The 26,925-nt window shown below is 41.0% G+C and overlaps 1 protein-coding gene across 7 annotated transcripts in view; it reads left to right on the top strand.

The window, feature by feature from the left end:
- Positions 1 to 26,925, top strand: part of astn2 (astrotactin 2) — a 1,590,397-nt gene that overhangs the window by 312,902 nt on the left and 1,250,570 nt on the right. The gene's annotated exons all lie outside the window — the stretch shown is intronic.

Genomic DNA, 26,925 nt, shown 5'->3' with positions numbered 1-26,925 from the left:
AGATCTTCTTAAAACTTTAAACTGGTATTGGTGTGCTTGTTTGATATAATTTCTTTAGTATTTTCTTTCACTCGAGAAAATCTTGTAATTGGCTTCTTAATTTGATCTCAGTGAATAAGTGAATTACACTTTAATTGAAGTTAAAATCACACAATACCAGGTTATAGTCCAACAGGTTTATTTGAAAGTACAAATGTTCGGACCGTTGCTCCTTTGTTAGGAAGCTAGATGAAGGAGCAGCGCTCCAAAGGTTTGTGCTTTCAAATAAACCTGTTGGACTATAACCTGGTGTTGTGTGATTTTTAACTTTGCCCATCCCAGTCCAACTTCGGCGCCTCCACATCATGACTTTAATTGATGTGAGATATAGCAGTGTGCAAAAAATAAGTCTTTGCAACAATCAAGGGAATTTAGAATTCACCCCATCTCACCCAATCATAACAGATGGTAAAAGTTTGTTTATCACATTTTTAATACATACTTTTACACCCAAATGAATAGATTAAATCTTGAGTAAAATAAATTGCATCAATTTGCATCTAAAGCAATTTAATGTTTAATTTCTAACTTGGCAATTCTAAGTACTTTTATGAAAATTAGCACTGCTTCTCCTGCTTTGCCAACACAATCTATATTACATATGGACTTTGGTGAGGAATGTTAATATTGGTCATCTTGCCATTCTTCCAATCATTTTGGCCAGGCTGCAGTCCTTGTTCATCTAAAAAGTGAAAAGTAAAAAGTGGAAGTACAAAGTTGTGATAGGAGTGGGAGAAAGTAAAAGGTGTATGCTTACACTACGTTCAATTCGTAAATATGTAAAGATGGATTAGGCATGAGGACTGTTCAAGAACAGACTGCACTTGTTTCTGTCCTAGTGACAACCGCTGCCTCAGCCATGGGCATTCCAATAATCACCAGCCTAGTCTTATCTATGGGGTAGAATATCTGAGTGTGTTTGTTTCCACTGCAATTAGTTCCTTTTCCCTCTGGTTGTGGCTGTTGAATTGTTGATATGATGTGTAAGCTGTCAAGTGTGAACATGAAGCTTACAACATTGCTACATCGATAATGAGTGGGAGAAGTCCAGATTGATATTGATTATTCCATGTGAGTGATGGAGGTCTGATAGGACTATAGGGCAGTTGAAGATGTATTCACTGACCATAATCAGTCACACGAGTTCATTGAAATTTTTTGCAGCACTGCATTTTATTTGAATGGCCTTGACTCCTGCCATTTAACCTCCTGTTGGATTCCTAGTGCCACTTGAACATGTATCTGGAGGATCTCCTAGAGCTGCTCATTCCTACATCTGCAGCCAACTGTCAGCCTATGTACCATATGCGCCCTCCCCCCCTCTCATGGTGTGCCATTCCTCAGTGTTTCCTGGGGTCAGATTCTTTTGCTTTGCATTACTGCCAGCACCTGCTCCAAGCACAATACACTTTCCCCTTTGAACGGTATTGGCTAGTTTGAAGTGGTGTGAGATGTGGACCATATTTGTCACCCACTGTTGTGTTCACCCATTTAGTGGCACTGAGAGGTTTGAAATAAGTGTCTATAAGGTGCGAATCCCAGAGCTGAATTTCAATCCACCTGCATGCACACAACTTGACTTTTGAAAGATATATCAATGTATGACTGATAAATATGTCAGTCCTAATGTCTTGCTGAAGATTCTTATGAAGATTTTATAAACTAAAATGCAGTGCTGCAAAACAAACATTCACTGGCCTCCTGTGGCTTCCAACTGTAGGTACAAGTTAAGGCAAGAGGAGCAAGCATTCTAAAGGTGTCATGATTCTGCTTGCACCTCATTCAATTTCAACACTTCTACCTGGTACTTGCCTATGAATACAAGGTACAGTTCGTTCTGCTACAGTGTGAATTCACTATAATGCGATTGACAAATTGGGGGCAATGTTTCTTCGGCACAAACTTTAACGAGTATATTGGTTATAATGCAATTCCCATGCCATTAGTTTAAATGGTGCTGCTACTATATGATTTTCTTATAACATGGGATTGCATGAGAATGGAACTATCACGTTATAGCAAAACTGACTGAAGGTTGCCCCAGCTTGTCTCCCCACGAGAAAGCTTCCTGCGGCAGGGCACCCAGCACTGGTAACTTACTCTGAGTCTGTCAACTTCCACTGATTGCTGAGTTTTCTGGTTTGAGTGCACCTTGCTTGTGCAACACTGTGACTGGACCAGAATGTGTGTTCAGTCGAATACCTACTCTCTAATGTGACAGTAAATCAAACAAGGTTTTGTTTTTGCAGTATCTCACATGTGCAAAGGACTGTCCATCCAAAGATTAATTGATTTGTCCTTAAACTGTCTGTTTCAAGAACTCTTCCAACTGTGAAATCCCATTAAATCTAAGTTATATCACTATATAAACTGCTGTAATCCTTTTTAATTGCATTTTGCAAAAGTAAACTTCGGTTGAACATCCTTTTATAAGTCATCAAATTAAAACACACGCCAATGTCTTCACTTGTGTATTCTTCAGCTTACTAAGAAGCCAGACACTGTCATTTCCTACATTGTCACTTCACCCTCACTTCCTCACAACATCTCCCACTTCCAATATAAAAGAGAATGGTTTGACTTGATTGAAATTGAGCAAGGCACAGGCCATGTTCTTGATTCACCTTCAGTGTCAGCATTACATTATGGCCCTTTATCTCTGAGTGCAGATAAAAGAACTTCACAACATTTCAGGCCATCATCAGGGATTACATTAAATGACATCACCATCACCTTCTGTCATCTGATTTTGTGTAATTGCCATTTCTCCCAAGCATTCCTGAGCATTGGACTTTTGAAATCTGCCGTAATGCAGACATTGCGGATGGGAGATATTTATTTGAAATACGCAGACAAATTGGGAGCACTTCCAGCAGGTCTGTTTAATCTCAGCAGAACGCTGTTCTATTTCAGGAGCTGGGTTCAATGCATGATGTGACTCTGCAATCTGTCCAATTAAATATCTGTTTCAAAGGTCATGTTTTAAACTTTACATCAAGCCTGTTTCTCACTTGTCCTCAAACTCTGCCCCCTGCTGTCTCCCTTTGTCCAGGAGCGATGGCAGGCCCGACGTTTGCTCATTGAACCATTACCACCTTACCCTGCTTACCCCGCTCCCAATCTCCATCCTTCTTGTTATTGATGTCAAACTGCATTGAGAGGTAGATGATCGGTCTCTCACAACGTGTAATTCACTGTCCCTGGAATGATATTGTACATTGTAATGTAGTTGTTTACCCAGCAGCTAAGCTCAGAACATAATAAACTCAAAGCTCGTGTAAAATCGGAAAGAAAGCTTCACCAAATGGTGGGCAGTATCTTACCCCTTTCTCAAACTTTTACCCTCGCTCTTCCTGGTAGAACCGAGATAGGGCTCCCTTTGTTATAATTTGCAGATCTGTTTTAAAGACACTTACATGACGTCTCATCATGTTGTGTTCTTTTCTAAAGTACCCGCTGCATCTTCAGTCACTCTCCATGTAATGTCATTACTGTTGTGTCTTCAATCAGCTCTGTATGTAATGCTTATTGACATTAATAAGCATAGAACTCAGACCATGTGTGTAAGACTGTGATATTGTGGCCATGTAAATAGTTAATGTTGTTACTCAACCTCAACACACCCATCTCATTAAGAATCTGATTCTCTGTGTTTGTTACATGGACTAACATATTAAAAATCATAAACTGCATCAACCCACCATCCTTTATACAAAAAAGATCACTTTGATCATTTCCGCCACCTCTAGTATGATCCCACCATTGGACAAATGTTCAGCATTCCAAAGGGGCTACAGAGGAACCTCGATTCTCCAAATATCAATATCCGAATGTCGGATTATCCAAAGGAGATCTCGAGGTGCCGAAAGAAACATTACATCAAAGAGGTGTACCTAACACTGATCGCATCTTTTGTTTACAATGATTAAAAACGAACTCTGCTTACTGAAATACATTGATGGGAGCCCAGGCACTGTCTCCAAATGACAGCCTGCCCTTTCTCTCTCTCTCTCTCTCTCACCACACTTTCCCTGGAGTTCTACACATGGGTGTACCCTAAACCCCCCTTCCCCAGATAATCTCTACAACATTGTCGTGTACAGGGCTAAGGTGGAACCTGTGAAAAGGTTGCAGTAAAAAGGTGTGTGTGTGTGTGTACGCACACGTGTGCACTATTTGGAGACTCATCCCCCAAAGGCACCAGCAGTCTTACTGCTGGCGTCCAGTTTGGCTGCCCCAGAGCAGGGTGGAGCACAGGGGGCGGAGGCACATCAGGGTGCGGCGGACAAGATGGACGGGTTGGACAGGGGGCGGAATGTGGGTGGGGGCGGATGTGGGGACCTCATGGAGGTGGGCGCAGACAGGGCAGGGTTTGATGGGTTTGGGGTGTGCAAGAGGGGGGGGTGCAGGCAGACATGGGGTAGGAGTGGGGGCGGACAGGGAGCAGGGTTGGGCGTGTGTTTTAATTTGGTGACTAATAAAAGGATGTGGGAGCAGGCAGACACGGGTGGGGTCTCGTGCACAGTGTGTTGCTGCCTTATCTCCTGAACAGGGAGCGGACTGAGCAAGTGCTTGCTCTGTCAATCCCATTGAACTGATGGTGGGGGGGGAGGAGGGGACGGGAGGCTTCAGCAATGCTGCAGGTCCTTTACACACAAGTGTGTGTCTGCTCAGAAACAATTCCTGAGACAGAGAGACGGAGCAAGGCAGGCAGACCAAGGAAAAGGGGAACTTCAGAAAACTCCGAGCCCCAGAGGGGAGGCATTGAGTCAATTAACCGAATAGTCAATTATCCAAACCAAATAGTGCCTGCCCAGCTCATTCAGATAATCAAGGTTCCTCTATATTTCCTCCATGATAGCGTGACCCACTCCTCTACCCTCACTGTCCAACTGCCCAAATATTCTTCTTTCTGGTCATGATCTACTTCTGTTTCCTTTGAGCTCATGTACTGTACTAGTTACTCATAATGCAGTCTCCTCCTCATTACAGAAGCCACATGAAGACTGGATGACTCTTTACAGTCAGTCTGACAAAATGATCCCAATCTTGTGCTTGTTGGCCATGTTAATACACCATATTGCTTCCATACTGATGTTTCTGCCTTTGAACTGGTACAGTTTTTTTTTCTCTGTGAAGCTCAATGCAAATCTAAAGGAGCAGTGCTTCATTTCCCACCCAGGCACTTTCCAGCTTTTGGAGTCAAGCTTCATATAGAGTCATAGAGTCATAGAGTCGTCGAGATGTACAGCATGGAAACAGACCCTTCGGTCCAACCCGTCCATGCCGACCAGATATCCCAAACCAATCTAGTCCCACCTGCCAGCGCCTGGCCCATATCCCTCCAAACCCTTCCTATTCATATACCCATCCAAATGCCTCTTAAATGTTGCAATTATACCAGCCTCCACCACATCCTCTGGCAGCTCATTCCATACATGTACCTCCCTCTGCATGAAAAAGTTGCCCCTTAGGTGTCTTTTATATCTTTCCCCTCTCACTCTAAACCTATTCCCTCCAGTTCTGGACTCCCCGACCCCAGGGAAAAGACTTTGCCTATTTATCCTATCCATGCCCCTCATAATTTTGTAAACCTCTATAAGGTCACCGCTCAGCCTCTGACGCTCCAGGGAAAACAGCCCCAGCCTGTTCAGCCTCTCCCTGTAGCTCAGATCCTCCAACCCTGGCAACATCCTTGTAAATCTTTTCTGAACCCTTTCAAGTTTCACAACATCTTTCCGATAGGAAGGAGACCAGAATTGCACGCAATATTCCAACCAATGTCCTGTACAGCCGCAACATGACCTCCCAACTCTGTACTCAATACTCTGACCAATATATGTTGAACTTATTGTAATAAATTTCGTCCTCCATTATGTTCGCCTACAATCATTCTCCCCTTGCCTTTTTTTTAATGATAATGCGTTCAACACAGCTCAGCTATGTTCTGCAATTTAATGCCTGTCCCTAATATCAACTCTGAGTCTGGCTTTTCTCATTATTACTGCCCGGACGTATGCTTCGAAAAAAGCTAGGCCATTCAGCCCTTGAGGCTGTTCTGACATTCAGTAAGATATTTTGTGATTGCAGCCTCTGATCTGCATTCCTGTCCAGCCCAATAACCTCTTTTTTTGCCCCCTGGTTTGACAAGAATCTAAATGCCTCTGTTTTAAAAATGTGCAAAGATTTTATTTTCACCACCATTTTTTTTTCAGGAGTGTCCCAGTCGCCAAGGAAAGAAAATTGCCTCAATCATCATTTTAAAGAGGCAACCCCTGATTTCTAAAAATATATATTTCTAAAAATAATGTCATTATTTCTAAACATAATGACACCCTGCCTCCCCCCCCCCCGCCATCACCATTGTAGATTTGTCCACATCATTTCCATATCCACCCAGTCAAGACCCCTCAGCATCTTAGTATGTTACAATCACCACTCAATATGCACTACTGCCTTTGCCTTTTGGATTGGCACCTTTGGTCTCTAATCTCCTTCACCCTCTACCTTTATTCTGACATTCCTTTCTTCCACTTGCTCTTCCCCAGCACTTTTAACATAATGAAACCCATCATTTTTGCACCTTTCCTCAGTATTTAAGCTCTTTTATTTGCAGGTCTGTAATTATCTTTACTTTCTCTCATTGCATTCAGTGTCATCAATGTTAATTAGTTTTACTGTAAATCTTTGGTTCCTTAAGTAACAAATATGTGAAGATATACCACTAACTGAGAATGATGAAGCTGACAGTGATTAGATTTGCATTTCTAGTCAAGAAGGCTTGCAAAGTATCTTTATTTTAATTGAGAAAACTCATTGCAGGCTATGGCTCATTAAATAGGAATCCCATTAAGCAGATAGGGTAAAAAACATGATGTATATCAAGATGTTATTGAACAGTTGAACTCCTTGCTCCACTTTCAAATGGTGCCTTTGATTCTTTTCTGTCCAGTGACGCAGGAAGAAAGGACCATGTAGTCCCACACCAAATTTGTAGGTTGAAGCCTTTTATTAAATAGTATTTCCTCAGTACCTCATTTGGTGTCAACCTGAATGACATGCTTAACTTCTGCAATAAGTCTTGCACCTATAACATCTTTAATAAGGTGAGAGGGTTACCAACTGATCCAAACTGACAGTAGTTTAAAAAAAGCTATGATGGCAAAACCCCTTGAGTGTCATATTATCAGTGCATGCAAAAGGGTCATAATAGCCTTCTCTTTTACTAAAATTTATATTTCCTAAATAAAAACTCTTTTGCCAGTTTGCTGTTACTTTAAAAGGTCGTTGATTTCATTATCACTATGGAAACATAAACTAATCATTGAATGTGCCTGTGTCTCACTGTCTATCCTTATCCATCTTGGTTTGGTTGCTGACTATGATGTTGTTGAACATTCTAATTGCCTCTGTTGACTTTAATGCAGTTTGTCTTTGTAGCATCTTTTAATTCAGCTCCTATCCATCTATCAATCTGGTGTAGTCATTAAATTGCCTCCAGTAATTTTCTGGAGTGCCTGTACATCTGACCTTGTGTTTCTTCCAATCATCATTCACACTGGTCCTACTTGGACACTTTGTCTGCAAATACTTGGCTACTTTACATATAGGCACATATGTTACATATAAGCACATATGTTACATATAGGCATATATATTACACATAGGCATTCCTTGAATTTATCTCGGCTTCTCTACAACTACCATTAATTTCAACTTTGTCAGTCCTGTTAAGTTCAAGTTTTGTTCAAATAGAAGCCCAGGTAAGATCATATTCTTCCACCTCCAACTCCAAGTGATAGATTATTGCTTCAATCATAGTGTATGCCTTCATCACCTCAAGGATAAGCACAAGGAAGTATTTGGTATTGTTATTCATCATTGTGAAATATTTGAGTGAGATCAAACCCAAGATGCTGGTAGAGCCTCTGATAGTGTTGAAACAGCTGCTTTTGTTCAAAAGACAAATGGAGAAAGTTCATTTGCAAGTACATTATGATCAGATTGAAAGTTGTATCAGGCATTCCAGATTGGCTCCTCTATTCTCCAGGACCGTATTTTGAGGCTAATATGTTAGCTGCCGGGCCATACCCAGAACACATTTTGCAGAGCTCAGTATCTTTACAAAATGCTGCAGAATCAATTGTTCCCTTCACATGACCAGCATAAACTGCAGAATGATTGTAGCCTTGGATAGTCTTTGGCAACATTTCTTCCCCTCTTTCTCAAACTATGTACATAGCAATGCATCAAGCTCACTTGTAAACATGAAAAAAACTTACATTTGAGTAATAGGTATCGTTTTGCACTACTTCAAAACATTTTCCATCTCTTAGCTGTGATGAATTCTGGAGCTACATTTCCACCAACCTTTTGAACAGTTTAATCATTTTTATGTTTACTGTGGGTACTGGGCCATAAGATTTCAGTTAGCATTGTTTACTAGAACAGGATTACTTTTTGAAAACAGTACTGTTCTGTGCTACTGTATAATTTGGTGTAGAAAATTAGATTTTTCTGTTCATGTAATATATTGGGACTTTTTTATTTTGTTGGAGCCTGAAAGTAAATAGTATTTTCCGAGGTGTAATTATTCTCAGCCTGCAGAGACTAAGGCTACACTGCCAGCCATTTTGAAAGATGAAAACTCCTTACCCTGACACTGAAATAATTTTCTTTTCAATATCTGTGGTACAGTTCCCTTGTGGCACATCAGATGCAATAATTTCAAACTAAACATAGCACTTTCATTTCAGAAAGGAGACATTGGCTCATCACAGCAAATTTTCTATTGGCCACTTCATACTTCATATTGTTCTTCATTGACGATTGGAAAGCTTACTTAATACGAATCATAATTTTACTCCTGATATGCAGAACTGAGAATGCAGTTTTACAAAGGCAATTAGATGAAGGAAGTAAGTGTACAAAAAGGTGCTCAGATGTACTCAGTTTCTGTTCTTTGCTGACCTTGAAATGAATTGTAAAGGTGTTCATATAACAAAGAGAGGAGCCATGCAGGTAGCAATGCAGAGACGTTCACAACAACAAGCAATAATTAGCTTTGGATTGATCCTTAAGTCTATTTTAGACCATTTTCCTCAGCTAAAAGAGCATAAGACACATGCATCATGTCGAGCTAAATATTTGTAAGGCAATAAGCTGGCAGGAGGCAATAGAAGGATTTGTAAACAAAGAAGAATCTTAAAGTCAGCAATCGGGTGATGGAAAAGGTAAAGAGGTTTGAACAGCATTAAATGCAGGAGAATATGTCTTCACCACACGTGGGTAGGTTTCAAGACTGTAACTGAGAACAGGAAGGTCACAAATCAAGCACTACAAAATGTATTGTTGATGTTTTCTATTTTTGATAATTCAAAATAAGAAAATAATCCCATTGTTTTCAAAGGATTGTTGTCAGTATTGATGGAAGTGAAAATGTTCCTATTTGTTTAACTGTGACTCTGCGTTCAGTAGGATGGGGCTCCTGTTCATGCCTGTTCTCTTTGAAATCCTGACTCAGGAAACTGGGATAGAAATATGTTTAGTATTCACAGTGGCTTCCTGGAAGGTAAACCACTGCCAGTTGGGAGGCCAACGCTATGCAGTCTGAATGGTGCTGCAATAGCCCTTGCTTTGCACTCCCAGAGGATGCAACAAGCAATTAAATGAGCATATTTATCATCAAATCCTTATAGTGTGGAAAGGGCCATTTGGCCCAAAATGTCCATACCGACCATCCAAAGAGTATTTCACCCAGAGCCATTCCCCTACCCTATTACTCTACATTCCCCTGACTATTGCACCTAACCTATACCCCCCTGAAGACTATGGGCAACTTAACATGGCCAATCCACCTAACCTGCACATCTTTGGACTATGGGAGGAAACCCACACAGACACAGGGAGAATGTATAAGCTGCATACAGATAGTTGCCCCAGGCTGGAATCGAACTCAGGTCCCTGACACTGTGAGGCAACAGTGTTAACCCTTATTTAAAGGGAGAGTATCAGTTGGATAAGGCATTGGAAAAGGTTGATAACTACACAGGAAAGATTAGTAAGGCCAGAATAGTGGGAGAAAAAACAATTTTAATGCTTTACGCAGAAGCTCTTTTCACTTTTTAGCAGCAAGAATTCTGCATCCTGATCATTTACTGTCTGAAGGAAACTTGCATAATATGAACATGCAAGTAGTGACTAAGACTGCAAATGACTTGGTCAGATGGGTGATGTGCAGCAATTGTAATCCGTGTGTCTGGACAGGTAGAATTTGTATAACTTCAGGCAGTAACATCATATTTGTCTGTCTTCAATTTTTTAATACTTGAGAAACAATAGTTTAGATATCTGCAAATTGAGTTGGAGACACATTATGATTCATTTCTTTTGAGGAAAACACGAAGATTTAGGCTTCCTGCTGTGAAGAAAAGTTAATGTGATGTGTCAATTTTCCAATATTACTAACATAGCTCAGTTGAACAAAAGCAACTCTCAAAATAACCTTCTACCCATGTTCTTATTGTATTCAACAGTGTCAATGATTTGTGGTGCACAATGGAAAAGATAATGCTCCTCAAAAAGGGTCTATTAAATGAAGAATTCTCAATAATTTCAGCTTTGTCATTATGTTCTTAAGTGTCAGTTAAATTTCACATATTGGTACATGTTATGAGGCTTCATGCTTTTGACAATATTTTCAAGTCGTACATGAGCTATTCCATTGCTTGGTAATGTTGCCTAATCTGATAGTGAAAGTAGCTACTTTTTTCGCTCTAGGCCTGCATGTCTTGTACCTAATAAAGGCCCAAATGGTTATAGTTTTTTTTTATGCATTGCAATTGGTGGTTAACATCAAGGTAGCCTATCATCAAGTTGCAATGGCAGGTGTGTGGTCTTTCCATATGTTACACGGCAAGAAGATTTTACCCATACAGACATGAATTGTGCAAGAGCTGGTTTATTTTGATTTGTGTGGCACCAGTATAGAATACTGGCAATAATTAGTCTGGCCTCTATTGATATAAGTCACTTGACTTGATAAATTGGCATTATCAAGGAATATCTTTGGGCTTTATGCAATTTTTCCTGTATTTGGACCATCATACTGAATAGACATGACAACAGCTTGATAATACTGTCAGTGATTGATCAGATGCTACTATTAGACTAGAAATAGCTTTAGTCCTGGAGTGATGACTTACTTTCAAAATGTGTTCCATCTCTTAATTGCTTAGTATTTTGGTATCTTTGAAACTGGGCCCATCAAATATAGAACTATAATTTGTTTTTACACTGTCAAAATTTGTACAGAGTCAAAGAACTACTGGAATTTAAGTATGTTAGAATGCACAGATGGTCCTGTCTTAATTACAAACTTGCCATAACTTATGTGGATGTGTGGCATTGTGTCAGAAGTAATTTATGTATTGCAACTTGCACGATTATTCTGTTCTTTAGCAAGTAGGGTAAGCTTTTTTATTTCCATTCTTCGTGCATAATTTGCTCATCACATATGGTGTTCTTTATACTTTTCTTGAGTTGGATTTAACCACTTCAACAGTTTAAACAATGGGGAACCTTTTGGATAGAGCCTTCTCATTCATAGACTTGGCTGCATTGAATGGTGTGCTATGATCAAATTCTTTGTATAATTGGAGGAATGCCTGGATGTAACATAGTCTTTTTCCTGATTTTCCTCTATTTGCTGTTCAATGAATTCAAATACGTGGAGGAGTACAAATGAAAAAGAAGTTGACTTATGATTTCCCTACTTCCAGCAAATTATCTGTCTTTAGGTCCACTGCAGTGAAGCCACAAACACAATATTAGTATTTGACAGTGTACCTCTCAATGCATGTTGTTCAAAAGCCACACTGTAACACATATAGAAAAAGATTGCATGTTGGGAATTAAATACACATCTCAAAATGTGCCTTATAACTCAACAGGAGTTTAAGCAAAGTATAGCTTTCAAAATATCACTTTATAAATATTGACAAAAAAAATTGCACAAATGTATCGGCACCAGAGTCATCCTCCTTTGCTGTCATCCCCGATGGAGATTTGGACATTGAATTGGAAGAAGGTGCAGTTTGAGGCAATTGGAAGGAGTTGATGATAGAACATAAATATGGCAACCATTGTCTTAATGTCTGTAATGTTTTGCTTCAGTAAATATAACTTAAGTCAAAGCAAGTACAAACTGTAAGTTGTAAGTTGCACATCCAAGTAAAGGAGCAGCCAAAGTCAAGGTCAGCTATTTTCATGGGTCTCAAATGTGAGCTCCTGTAAGAAGTAGATGTGTTCAAGGATGGCGACATTACAGATTGATAACCTGGGCACAATCTGTAAGTGTTCTGCTTAGAAGTATTTGTAGCCAATGAATTCAATTTAAAAGAGTGTAGACTGGGTTAGAAAGTACAGTATAGACATAATTCCAGTCACATCATGATTAACTTTCAAGCATCTTTGGAAATGAAATCAGCAAATACTGGTTTGATATATGTCAAACAGCATGGTGGCTCAGTGGTTACCACTGCTGCCAGGGACCCGGGTTTGACACCAACCTCAGCTGACTGTCTGTGTGGAGTTTACACATTCTCCTTGTGTCTGTGTGCACTTCCTCCAGATACTATGGTTTCCCCCCACAGTCCAAAGATGTGCAGGTGAATTGACCATAGTGTCCAGGCTAGGTGGATAAGCATAGGGATAGGGTAAAGGACTGAGTCTGGGTGAGATACTCTTTGGAGCATTGCAGAAGGCTGATTGGCCTGCTTCCACACTGTAGGGATTCTACGAGGAAAAAGAAAAGATCGATAATCGAACACAATTTTGGAAGGATGATAAACAAACTGATTCAGAGAGTGTGAATCAGATCTTTCCAATATGCCAGTTTTAAATTCAAAGTTCCCACCATTTGCAGATTTCCTTTGAATCTCAGATCTTTAGTTGCCTCATTGATAATAAGGACCATTTTACAATGATATACACTATTGGATCATTATACAGTTGTGCGGTAATACACTGACTACAGAACTATCACATGATAAGCTTCTCATTCAAGTGCAACGCTTGCTGAAGTCTGAATAGAGAAAGAGGTGAGGCATCGTTTTTAACATTAGAATGCACTGAATTACATAGTATATTTTATTGTTGGAAATTGTATCTGACACTGCAAATATTGTTTAGCTTAACAAAAGCCAACATTGAGCCTGTCTAAATTGTCGGAATTTTGTACATGTTCCCGATAACTATGTATATTGTATAAGACAGCTGAGGAGCATTGCAAAGCCTGTGATCTAGTGCTGCATCATTGATGGCATTCAAACTGAGTTTTTTTTTAAAATCATGTTTTATAACATTTTCTAAACCAGCTGATTGAATTCCAGGCTTGTCACCATTCTCTCTGTATTTCTTTTGATTAGTCTACAGTCTTCAGGTTTCACTTAGCACATTTTGTATCACAGAGTTTAATGGTTGGAGATGCAGTAATTTCACGAACAACAATCAGTCTCCTGTTTCCACTGCCTGCTATTTAGCTTTTTGAGAAACTCCCAACTCTATTGTAACTGAAGCAAATTATACCATTTTATTTTGACTTCAGAAGATTTTGGCCATTGCCTCATCTGTTAATCTCTTTGTTATGTTGTTGCTGTTTTTATACACTGCCAGGAATGAGTAGCTGAGAGTTATGCAAGCAACCTTTGTACAGTTGAGACCATTTTCACTGTGGTGGAAAAGGCCAACCAAAAAGTTAATAAATTTTTCAAAACAAATATAGATTTGATGAAGTGGATAGGGCAACTTTACTTCCTCTGGATGGGAGTCAGGTCGGACGGATGCATCAATCTGAAATTTCACTGCATGAGGGGAGGAGAAACTTCTTGAGCATGAAGTACTTTGAGAAAGAGAATGGTTGATGCAGAAGCTCTTGCATATTTTAGTGGAAAAGTAAATGAATATTTGAGGCAAGCTTTTGAAAGGTGAGCGTCTAAACTCTGATTCATTTTGCACCAGCAAAGAGTTGGTGCAGACACAATGGCCAAATGGCCACCTTTTTTATATCACTTTGGCTCTCTTATGAGAACTTTGCAGCCTCCACTTGGATCCTGATCCGACAGCTGAGTTTCAGAGCCTGCAAAATAAAGAAGTAGGTCCGTAACATGGGATGTTCGCATTGAAGATCAAACTACTTTATTTGCTGTGCTTTGGGACATCTGGCAGTCAGGAAACACGCTCTGCAAATGCAAGCATTTGTTTCTTGTCTCGTTGACTATTCTTTCTTCTCCAACATATTTGAATTTCTCACTCTTCTATAGCCGAAAACAAGCAGGTACCCTGTCCTACAGTGTTTAATAATGCTGCTCTTCTGTCATGTTGCAGCTGTACAGAGCACTGGTGACGTCACTTATGGAATACAGCATTCAGTTCTGGTCTCCCAACTATTGGAAAGGTGTTGTTAAACTTGAAAGGGTGCAGAAAAATCTTATAAGGCTGTTGCCAGAGTTGGACAGGTTGAGCTACAGGGAGATGCTGATTCGGCTGGAGCTATTTTCCCTGGAGCATCAGAGGCTGAGGGGTGATCTTACAGAGGTTTATAAAATCACGGGAGGCATGGATAGAGTGAACAGCCAATGTCTTTTCTGCAAATTTCTAGTTTCCAAAACTAGAAGTATTGTTTTAATGTGAAAGGAGAAACATTTAAAAGGGACCTAAGAGGCAATGTTTTCACACAGTGTGTGGTGTGTGAATGTAATGAGCTGCCAAAGGAAGTTATGGAGGCTGGTACAGTTACATTTAAAAGGCATCTGGATGGGTACATGAACGGGAAGGATTTAGAGGGAGATGGGCCAAATGCTGGGAAATGGGACGAGATTAGTTCAAGATATCTGGTCATCATGGAGGAGTTGAGCTAAAGGTTCTGTTTCCATAATGTACAGCTTTATGACTCTAAGTGATTGCAATCAGGATCATGTGAGGAATATGTATTACATTCTGACTTTCCTTTTGTTCTCATAAATTTGTGGTCGTTACTCTTCTAACCAGAATGGGCCACATTCATGTTTGGTCTCACCAGTCCATGATGCAAAGGGATTCGCATGTTTTTTTTTGCCTCAATCGTTCTTTGTCTGCATTAGCTAGTGAATTTCTTTGGACATCTCAATAACATATGAGGTATGACCCAAGTGCAATATTTTCTTATTTCACTGTCCCATTTCATAGCAGGAAACATGTACACTGACAATACCAATGAAATGTAATCAACAGGTACATTTTGAATCAATTTTGGTGCAAACTAGTTTAACAATAGACCAGTCACCCAAATAGGTGAGTAGATGGACTTCATATTCATATTGGATTTTCTGCTTTTGATTCGAATAAAATTACTCCTGCCCGTGCATTTTCTTTCCTTAATCATAAGGTGACTTTAGACAGAAATGAAATAGAATCTTCCAAAGAAAGATGACAAACTTGTTTGGAAATCTGAAAACTTTGGAAATAGATTGTTGATTGAAATCCACTTTTGGCCTTGTTAGGTCCGATAACAAATACTGAATAACATTGCAATTTGGTTTCAGAACAGTTGAAGAGATCACATTTGAACACACTGACATGTGAAATCGTCGCTAGCATTATTATCAAGCATCCATCATCAGTATAGGTGACATTTCTGTTCATTGCTAAGCATATCAAAAATGCAAAGATGTGAACAAATTCAAAAAACATTGCTTAATACCCATGTCCCACTGGAACCTTCCTATCCTCCTCTTCCCTCTGACTCCATCCATTCTCCTAACTCCCCATCATGTCAAGTATGTACAAACCCTCTGACCTCAGTAAATAGAGTCATAGAGTCATAGAGATGTACAGCATGGAAACAGACCCTTCGATCCAACCCGTCCATGCTGACCAGATATCCCAACCCAATCTAGTCCCACCTGCCAGCGCCCGGCCCATATCCCTCCAAACCCTTCCTATTCATATACCCATCCAAATGCCTCTTAAATGTTGCAATTATATCAGCCTCCACCACATCCTCTGGCAGCTCATTCCATACACGTACCACCCTCTGCGTGAAAAGGTTGCCCCTTAGGTCTCTTTTATATCTTTCCCCCTCACCCTAAACCTATGCCCTCTAGTTTTGGACTCCCTGACCCCAGGGAAAAGGCTTTGTCTATTTATCCTATCCATGCCCCTCATCATTTTGTAAACCTATATAAGGTCACCCCTCAGCCTCCGACGCTCCAGGGAAAATAGCCCCAGCCTGTTCAGCCTCTCCCTGTAGCTCAGATCCTCCAACCCTGTCAACATCATTGTAAAACTTTTCTGAACCCTTTCAAGTTTCACAACATCTTTCCAATAGGAAGGAGACCAGAATTGCGCACAATATTCCAACAGTGACCTAACCAATGTCCTGTACAGCCACAACATGACCTCCCAACTCCTGTACTCAATACTCTGACCAATAAAGGAAAGCATACCATACGCCTTCTTCACTATCCTATCCACCTGCGACTCCACTTTCAAGAATCTGCCACTTCTCAGCCCATTGGTCCATCTGGTCCAGATCCTGTTGTAGGAAATTAGATTAGATTACACTACATTACAGTGTGGAAACAGGCCCTTCGGCCCAACAAGTCCACACCGACCCGCCGAAGCGCAACCCACCCATACTCCTATGTATTACCCCTTACCTAACACTACTGCCAATTTAGCATAGCCAATTCACCTGACCTGCACATCTTTGGACTATGGGAGGAAACCGGAGCACCCGGAGGAAACCCACGCAGACACGGGGAGAACGTGCAAACTCCACACAGTCAATCGCCTGAGGCGGGAATTGAACCCGGGTCTCTGGCGCTGTGAGGCAGCAGTGCTAACCACTGTGCCACCGTGCTGCCCACATCTGAGGTAACCCTCTTTGCTGTCCACTACGCCTCCAATTTTGGTGTCATCTGCAAACTTATTAACTGTATCTCTTATGCCTTGCATCCAAATCATTTATATAAATGACCCAGCACCAATCTTTGTGGCACTCCACTGGTCACAGGCCTCCAGTCTGAAAAACAACCCTCCACCACCACCTTCTGTCTTCTACCTTTGAGCCAGTTCTGTATCCAAATGGCTAGTTCGCCCTGTATTCCATGGGATCTAACCTTGCTAATCAGTCTCCCATGGGGAACCTTGTCGAACACTTTACTGAAGTCTTGTTGAACTCTTCTTCCATTGCCTCTGCTTCTTTTGGACAAGAATTCTCTATCTGTCCCACAGACCCCTTCACTGGCTCCAATAGTCTCCACTGGACCACTCTCTCTGGCCTTTTACCTATACTTGACCTGTTCATTGAGAGCTGTTGATGTCACAATGATCACCTCATTTTGCCTCCCCCGCCATCCACCCATTCAAACCTACTTGCCTCTAAACAGACTGTAATTTGTGCTCTCAGATCCAACCCTGACTTGGTAACCAAGTTTGCTGACAAGGGTGGTGCTGGTGTTGTCTGGCAGACTGACCTCTGCATTGCACAGAATGCGTACCAGCTCTCAGACACCTCTGCCTATCGTCCCCTGGATTATGGCCCCCCACCACTGAATACCAGGCCATTGTGTCCACAAGAGTCACAAATCTCTGGCTATCTCCCCTCCCCAATCTATGAGCTTGTAGACCCCAACCTCGCAGGTCTCACTTCTGTCTCTTTCCCAAAATCCTCAAAACAGGACTGAGGGGCAGACCCATTGAATCAATATATTTTTCTCTCCTTGTCCATTCGCTTCCACTTACATCACTGTTGATTATTGCAAAAGCCCATCTGGTTCATCTTAAAGAAGGAAATCTGCCATCTACATATAACTCCAAACCCACAGCAATGTGATTGACTCTTAACTATCATTTGGGCAATAAATGCTAGAGATACCCACATCCGATGAATGAATGAAAGGTAAATAAATGTTTTTAAAATGTCAACTTACCATTAGCCATGCATTTAAAGACAAATGGTATTGCAAATAGATGTGGTTCTCTTAAAATAGCAAATACAACAAGGATATCTCTTAAATACCGAAGCACCATCCCAGCATAAATGTGGAGTCTTCACGTTCTATAAAGTCTGTCTCCTGCACTCTTCCCATCCATCGGATTTCGCCCTTGAATCTCCTTCACAGGCTGTTATATACATTTCCTGGATACAATTGGGCGGCACGGTGGCTCACTGCTGCCTCACAGCGCCAGAGACTCAGGTTCAACTCCTGCCTTGGGCAACTGTCTGTGTGGAGTTTGCACATTCTCCCCGTGTCTGTGTGGGTTTCCTCCCACAGTCCAAAGATGTGCAGGTTAGTTGAATTAGCCATGCTAAATTAGGTGCATTAGTCATGGGTAAATACAGCGTAAGGGAATGGGTCTGGGTGGGTTGCTCTTCGGAGGGTTGGTGTGGACTTTCCACACTGTAGGTATTCTAATCTTCTAATCTAAATTGTCACCAACAGAATCCATTTCTGTGAATGCATTATTGTAATTAGACTGGTGAGTGGAAAATGATAGTGAATTCTGCCTCCCTGCTCTCTGATAATCAAACAAACCTAGATTCAGTTTTGTTTTAAACCTGTTGTCAAATTCCCCACAAAAACCGTACAGCAAGGCATGATGTTGTTTGACAAGAGCACCTTAACAAAACGACAGCAGTTCTCTCCGGAAGATACACGTGGATTTAAAGAGAGGAATTGAAAGGCAGGAGAAATGAAATGAAGCAAAATCATGGAGAAGGCAAGCAAGTGCAGCCTCTGGCAATTTTGGGATAGAGAGGGCGAACTCTGTGTTTGTTTGTAAAGGCTAATCAACAGCTAGGACAGGCTTCTTAGAAGAATGGAAAAGGGATTGGACTTGATTTAGAAAGTTTAGACAGGTGTGGTGCCTGGCAGCATTGGCGTGGTCCAGCGAGAACTCACACTGGCTAGGGCATCTGTGGAGGCGAGAAGAGTGTGGCAACTTGCATTCCAGCAGCAGCACGGGTTTCGTGGCTGGACCCGGGGCCCACATAACAAGAAGGATTGGAAGCTTGGACTCTCCCTGTGTTGCCTCACTTTTCTGCTTTTATACTATCTGTTTTAGTTTACCTTTCTGTGTTTTAAGATAGTGCCAGAGAGTGGCAACACTATACAGCATCTTTCACTGTAGTTTGTAACAATATGCATGTGGCAAAAAAAAAAATCAAACAGCTAAATACTGTAATGGGAAGATCATGGAGCTGGGATTCTGTAAGGCTGGTATTGAATGGATTAAAGGGCTCTCTTGCTGCAAATCTTTTATCATGTACTTTAAGAACAAAATAGCACAATAATAACTTGACATTTGGTGGAATGAGTGGACTTTTACTAAGATAACATATCTACATAGCTTTATGTATTATTAACTACTACAGCTTACAATAAGCAGTACCATGGTAATAAAATTCTCAATAAAAATTAGGAAAAATATAATCTTTAAATGTGTGAGAAAATCAGAAGTTGAATTCATATCAAGGTTACTTCACTTTTCATTGTTGCAATATTTCAATTTTACTGTACTTTTTGTGTAAAATTGAAGTGATGTAGACTACAGCTGAGGAAACCTGAGGAAAGCTGAGGAGGAAGGGTTACACCCGAAACGTCATCTTCTCCACCTCCTGATGCTGCCTGGCTTGCTGTGTTCTTCCAGCCTCTTGTCTGTCTACTGAGAAAAACTGATGCTTCCAGTCTTGAAGGGAACCTTCTCTTAAGAGAATGATCAGGGAGAAGGTAGGGCCGATCAGGGATAGTGGAGGGAACTTGTGCGTGGAGTCTGAGCAGAGAGGGGAAGCCCTAAATGAGTTTTTTGCTTCGGTTTTCACCAAGGAAAGGGAACTTGTTGTAACTGAAAATTTTGAGGAGCTGAGATACAGTCTTGACCGGATCGAGATTGATGAAGTTGATGTGCTAGAAATTTTGGAAAACTATAAAATTGATAAGTCCCCAGGGCCAGACCAGATTTATCCTAGGTTGCTCCGGGAAGCAAGAAAGGAGGTTGCTAACCTGCTGGCAAAGATATTTGCCTCCTCATTCTCCACAGGAGTCGCAGCAGAGGATTGGAAGGAGGCAAATGTTTCTCTTTTCAAGAAGGGTAATAGAGAAATCTCTGGCAATTACAGACCAGTCAGTCTTATGTCTGTGGTCAGCAAAGTTTTGGAAAGAATTCTGAAGGATAGGATTATGACTATTTGGCAAAGCATAGTGTGATTAAAGGCAGTCAGCATGGTTTTGCGAGGGGCAGGTCATACCTCACAAATCTTATTGAGTTCTTTGAGGAGGTGACGAGACAGGTCGATGCAGATTGAGCAATGGATGTGGTGTATATGAACTTCAGCAAGGCATTTGATATGGTTCTCCATGGTGGGCTTATTCATAAAGTCAGGAAGTATGGGATACAGGAAGATTTGGCTATCTGGATTCAGAATTGGCTAGCTGACAAAAAGCAGAGGGTGGTTGTAGATGGAAAGTATTCTGCCTGGAGGTCAGTATTGAGTGGGGTCCCGCAGGGCTCTGTTCTTGGGCCCCTGCTCTTTGTAGTTTGTATAAATGTCTTGGATGAGGAGGTTGAGGGGTGGGTTAGTAAATTTGCATATGACACAAAGATTGGAGGTGTCATCAACAGTATAGAGGGCTACTGCAGGCTGCAGCGTGACATAGCCAGGATGCAGAGCTGAGCTGAGAAATGGCAGATGGAGTTCAACCTGGATAAGTGAGAAGTGATGCATTTTGGAAGGTCGAACTCGAATGTTGAATATAGGATTAAAGATGGGATTCTCAGAGGAACAGAGGGATCTGGGTGTGCAAGTTCATAGATCCCTCAAAGTTGCCACCCAAGTGGATAGGGTTGTTAAGAAAGCATATGGTGTTTTGGCTTTCATTAACAGGGATATCGAGTTTAAGAGCCGCGAGGTTTTGCTGCAGCTCTACAAGCCCCTAGTGAGATCATACTTGGAATATTGTGTCCAATTCTGGTCGCCCTACTATAGGAAAGATACAGAGGCTTTGGAGAGGGTACAAAGAAGATTTACCAGGATGCTGCCTGGACTGGAGGGCTTGCATTATGAAGAGAGGTTGAATAAGCTTGGACTTTTCTCTCAGGAGAGAAGGAGGAAGAGAGGACACCTGATCGAGGTATACAAGATAATGAGCTGAATAGATAGAGTCAATAGCTAGAGATTCTTCCCCAGGGCAGGATTGATGGGTATGAGGGTCATAGTTTGAAGATATTAGGGGAAAGGTATAGAGGAGACGTCAGAGGCAGAGAGTTGTGAATGCATGAAATGTGTTGCCAGCTGTGGTGGTGGAAGCAGAGTCACCGGGAGCATTTAAGCGACTGCTGGACATGCACATGGATAGCAGTGAGTTGAGGGGTGCGTAGGTTAAGTTACTATATTTTACATTAGGATTAAACCTCGACACAACATCGTGGGCCAAAGGGCCTGTTCTGTGCTGTACTTTTTTTATGTTCTGTGTTCTATGAACCATTGTGTTGTTAAATGGTATCTTATTTTAGCTTGGTTTATTTGTGACAATTTGTTTTTTTTTCCTTCTTGTTTTGGAGTGTCCAGATAAATTTGGATTATCCTCAGGTCTGATATTTTGGTTTGGAAAATCTGGGACCCTCCGAGAGATCTCCAAAAAACAGGGTGCATAGACCAACACAATGTTATCGAATACCTGCCTCGCATTTTGTCAAAGGAAGTTGCTGTGCTTCTCGAAGCTCCCAGAGCTTTGTATCATCTTGCAGGGAGATCTGCAAACTTCAAGAAAAATGAGAGTCAAAACTAGAAATTGCTGGGAAAGCTCAGCAGGGCCGGCAAAAACCGGGGAGAGAAATCCAAGTTAACATTTCAGGTCTGGTGATCCTTCCACAGAATACCAAAACGTTAACTCAGATTTCTCTCCACAGATGCTGCCAGACTGGCTGAGCTTTTCCAGCAATTTCTACTTTTGTTTTTGATCCAACATCTGCAGTTCTTTCAGTTTTTATTAAGAAATATGAGAGTCCTTGCTGCAGGAAGTCATACTGAGCTTTAATATTTTAACACACTCATTCCCAAGGGAAACATGTGGTGTTTAACAGGTACACCTGTAAAAAGACCAGAGTTGCGTGCGGGACAGACAAGTTTATTACATCTGTCACAGGAGAAGGCAATTGAGTGAGTAAATCATTCGTTGTCATTAACCACTGTAATTGGCTCTTAAATTTAAACTCAACCACTTTTCTATTTTTGAAGAGGGGGTTTCCTATGATAAATTTGGAAATTAGATGAACACATTTAGTGATAAATAAGCAAATATTCTGATGAAGTAAGCATGTTAACACCTGTTTTCAGCAACTTAATAAAAATTCTATTGAATTCTGATCAAAAGATGGCCAAGTAAAGAAGTTAATAATAGCGTTTGGTTAGAATAGACTTCCAGTTTTGCCTGAAAATTGAGTTAGTCTGTTTGGCAAGTTTGAAAAATCAAGACTGAATGATGAATTGATAAAGTGGAAGAAAATAGCATGACAGTAAATGAACAATACAATTGGTTTGTAAGAGCTGTGATTAATATGTACAAAGGAAGGGATCAGCAAAATAAGCATTGGTCTCCTAGAAGCATAAGAGTGAAATTGTAATGGTGAATTAAAAAAGGCAGAAGTATTCAACAAATGTTTTGTATCTGGCTTCATACTAGAAGTCAAAATAGTAGAAAGTAGCAGTCAGCCAAATGTCTACTGAGAGTGAAAAACATACTTTAAAGTCATGATGAAATCAATAAAACTGAAAATCAGAAATCCACTAGAATTATCAGGCTGCATTCCTAAGAATTTAAAGGATATACCTGCAAAGACGGTGTATACATTGCTTGTGAACTTTCAGCATTCCCTGGAATCAAGAACTGTCCTCTTGGATTGGAAGATAATGCACATAACCTGGCTATACAAGAATGGAGAGAGAAAAAAAGACAAAGAACAATAGGACAGTAAACCTGCCATCCAAAGTAGGGAAACTGATGGAATTTACTGTTGGTGAACGAGTAAACATAACACTTTAGGATTCTGATCTATTATCATAACAAAGTACACTGAACGTTTTTAACATTGTCATTCCAAAATGTGTTTTTAAAGACTGCTGCAGATAAAAACATAGTAAATTCAGTTTGTAATTCTAACCCGAACCCTGTCAGACAAGTCCTTTGTGGACCTATGGAATGTTGCACCTGAAGAAATGTAAATTGAGCTTCAAAGAGAGAGAGATGTACACATACGTGCTGAGAACCTTACAATCTGTATCATGTGAGGAAGATAAGATGCATTGACGCCACATCCTCTCCACTATTTATTTGCCACTCTGCTTTTAGAAGGGTCTCCTCAAAACATACATCGCAGCAAATATTCTGAGATCATTGAGCTTTAGCATTTGTTCCAGTGATGGAGAAGGTGCAGTGTGTATCTCTGTTCCCTATCGTCTCAACTGAATGAGATGCCTTGCCCATTGCTACTATTGGACGTTTGACTGAATCTTCCCTGATTCTTCTCCTTCAGTTGATCACTCCCATCCCTCAAAAGCAATTTTCTCTGACATGAAGCAGATGGTTATCATTTTCCAGCCCAAACAGTTGTAAAGTTCATGGAGTTCCCGCCAAAAGAAAAAGAAAATCTACAGAGGGTCTGTGACCTTTTACAGGACTCTTTCATGATTTAGAATGAAATTATTCATTGTGTAGTAGTCTGTCTTCAGTTACTTGCCTATCATGTGTTTACAGCCTTACATTTCTGTACTTATACCATTAATAATAGTCTTTCACATTTCAAGATCAAGTTGTGTTTTTGCTAACTTGATGTGGCCACTAAACCTCTTCCTGTACTAGGGAGAGTGCTAAGTGTTAGGGAGTTCTCAATCATTCTATATTGCTTCATTCTATATTGGACTGACTGCTAATTGACAAGTCTCATGCTATGTACTCTGACTATAACTTTCCTCTTGCGCATAATATCTGTTCGAAGCTGTGTTCTTACAGACTCCTACTCCAGCTATGTTTTAAACTTGCTTCATGGTCATTCTGCTTCAGACATATTCCAACTTCAAATCCAGCAGCTGCATCTTCACAAGTTCTTCCACAACTCTCACGTCAAATGTATTTTCTGGTCTAACTAAGCAATGATCAGTGACAGTTGTGTCTCCATCTCATTTGGCAATATTCTAATTAGCTCACCTTGGGATTTATAATGGAGTCATTAGGTGGGCAGAAGTCAATTATATCTCTTATTAACTTATCGCTGTTAAGAATTTGGTTCAATTATTTTGAAACTTGCCACTATGATTTGAGGACTTTCTCGATATTTCCTCTTGTTTCCAGTATTTCAAGGCAAGCCCAAACCGCCTTAGAATTGAGTCAGAATATCGTGTGCAAAATGATCAGAAGGAAAGTAGCTTAAGAAGGTGTTGTGAAGCAATGGATCTCCTACCTGCCTCTTGGGTTGGACGTCTCAGTTTCAGGTCCCTCAAAAGGACTTAATGACAAAGAAAATGCATTCATAATGTGGGCAGAGGTTTGGGTGTTAGCTTGTAAATCTTTTCAATATGCAACCACAGCAGGCATTATGAATGGGAATGATTTCATAGCATCCCTACAATGTGGAAGCAGGCCATTCAGCCCATCGAGTTCATATCAATCTTCCAAAGAGTAACCCACCCAGCCCCAGCCCTACCCTATCTCTGTAACCCTGCATTTCCCATGGCTATTTCAACTAACCAATAGGCAATTTAGCATGGCCGATCCACCTAACCTGGAGAAAGTGAGGACGACAGATGCTGGACAGTCAGACATGAAAAATGTGGTTCTGGAAAAAAGACAGTCAGTCAGGCAGCATCCAAGAAGCAAGAGAATCAACATTTTGGGCATAAATCCTTCCTTACGAACCAGCACATCTTTGAACTGTGGGAGGAAACCAGAGCACCCAGAGGAAACCTACTTAGACATGGGGAGAATGTGTAAGCTCCACACAGACAGTTGCTAGAGGGTCAAATCAAACCCGGGTTCCTAGCACTGAGAGGCGGCAGTGTTAAACACTGAGCCATCGTTTCTTGTCAACCATGTGATGGAAAGCAATTAGAGCCTCTACAATTAATAAAGCCACAAGTCCAGGCTCCAAACTCATCTAAAACATTATGCTGCCACAACGACCCAAAATCCTTGGCTCAATTGGCTGGGCGGCCGATATGGATCAGTTTGGTGCCAAGAGCATGGGCTTCATTTCCTGTTGACATGTTTTCGGAAGAGCACAATGTTTTGGATCAGATCTGCCTTTGCGCAGAGAGTTAACAGAGAAGCAGAATGTGCCCCATGTAAACAAATGCCTACTTATTTTGACTATTCACACTTCATTGACAGTGCAGATGAGCATGTCAGGGGACTTACGAAGCAGAGCTAAAAAATGTACTGAAGCTACGATACTGGACTTTTTTTACATGCCAGACAATGAAAGTAGCTTGCAATACACCACATTAAGAGAACAGGTCCCAACGGGTCAAAGTAAGAGTCTGCCATTGCGTTGCACCCAGTCATGAATGGTGGCAGACAATGAAATGACGAACAGGAGGAGGAGGCTCCTCCTCTATTCCCATCCTTAATGAGCCCAGTACCTCAGTGAGGATGACATGGCTGAAGCACTCAAGCATGAGAAGCATTCCTATGAAATTAAAACAGGAATATGCTTTTCACCCCCTCAAGCCTGTCCGTAAATCCTAAAAGATTATGGCTGATCTGCAGTTGGCCTCAATGCCTCTTTCCTCACGCTCCTCATAGCCCTCAACTCCCTGATATTTCAGGGAGTGAGAAAGTGAGGACTGCGGATACGTTTATGCTTGAAACATTGACTGTCCTATTCCTCAGATACTGCCTGACCGGCCGTGCTTTTCCAGCACCACAATTGTTGATATTTCAGCAAGGAGTGCCAAATGATCCATCTCAGTCTCATTTCAAGATCTCCAGCATCACATCTTCAGGTTATTCAGTTCACTCTATGTAATATCAAGAAACAGCTGAAGCTACTGGATACTGTAAAGCCTACAACACCTGACAACATTCTGGTATTAGTACTGAGTACTTGCGCTGCATTAGCAGCCATAACATTAGCCAAGCTGCTCCCATACAACTCATAATGTACCTGACATTGTGGAAAATTGCCCAGGTATATCCTGTCCATGAACAGCAGGACAAATCCAACCTGACCAATCAGTCTACTCTTGATCATGAATAAAGTGATGGAATATACCATTGCCTGTTCCATCAAGTGGCACTTGCTCAGCAATAACCCATTCAGTGATGCTCAGTTTGGTTTCCGTCAGGCCTGGACATCTGACCTCATTACTGCCCTGTTCCAAATATGGACAAACAACTGAACTTGACGAGAGGTGACAGTGACAGCTTTGGCATCAACACAGCATTAGGCTGAGTGTAGCATCTCAGACTTTTGTGAAGATTGAAGTCAATGTGAATCTGATGTAAACTCTGAAATGTTGTGAACCATAACTAGCACATTTGTGTTTGCTGGAGATCAATTGTCTCAGTGCAAGGATGTTGCAAAAGGTTGTGCACCAGAACCAATTATCTTCAGCTATGCCATCACTGACCTTCCTGCCATTATAAAGTCAGAAGTGGGGATAACTCTCAATTCCTCAGATATTGAAGCTGCCTGTGTCTATTTGCAGTAAGACTTGGACTTATATTGAGTCTTGGATTGGTAAGTGCCAAGCAATATTCCACACAATTGCCAAGCAATGACTGTTCCCAACAAATGAGGCATCCAACCATTGCCCCTCAATATTAAATGACGTCATGATTCCTGCACTAT

The sequence above is a fragment of the Chiloscyllium plagiosum genome, unplaced genomic scaffold, assembly GCF_037043375.1.
Source record: "Chiloscyllium plagiosum isolate Xiang-an unplaced genomic scaffold, Cpla_swu_hap1 HiC_scaffold_21, whole genome shotgun sequence".
Taxonomy (NCBI): Eukaryota; Metazoa; Chordata; class Chondrichthyes; order Orectolobiformes; family Hemiscylliidae; genus Chiloscyllium; species Chiloscyllium plagiosum.
Note: the sequence above shows the minus strand (reverse complement) of the source record. Positions and strands in the feature narration are given on the sequence as shown.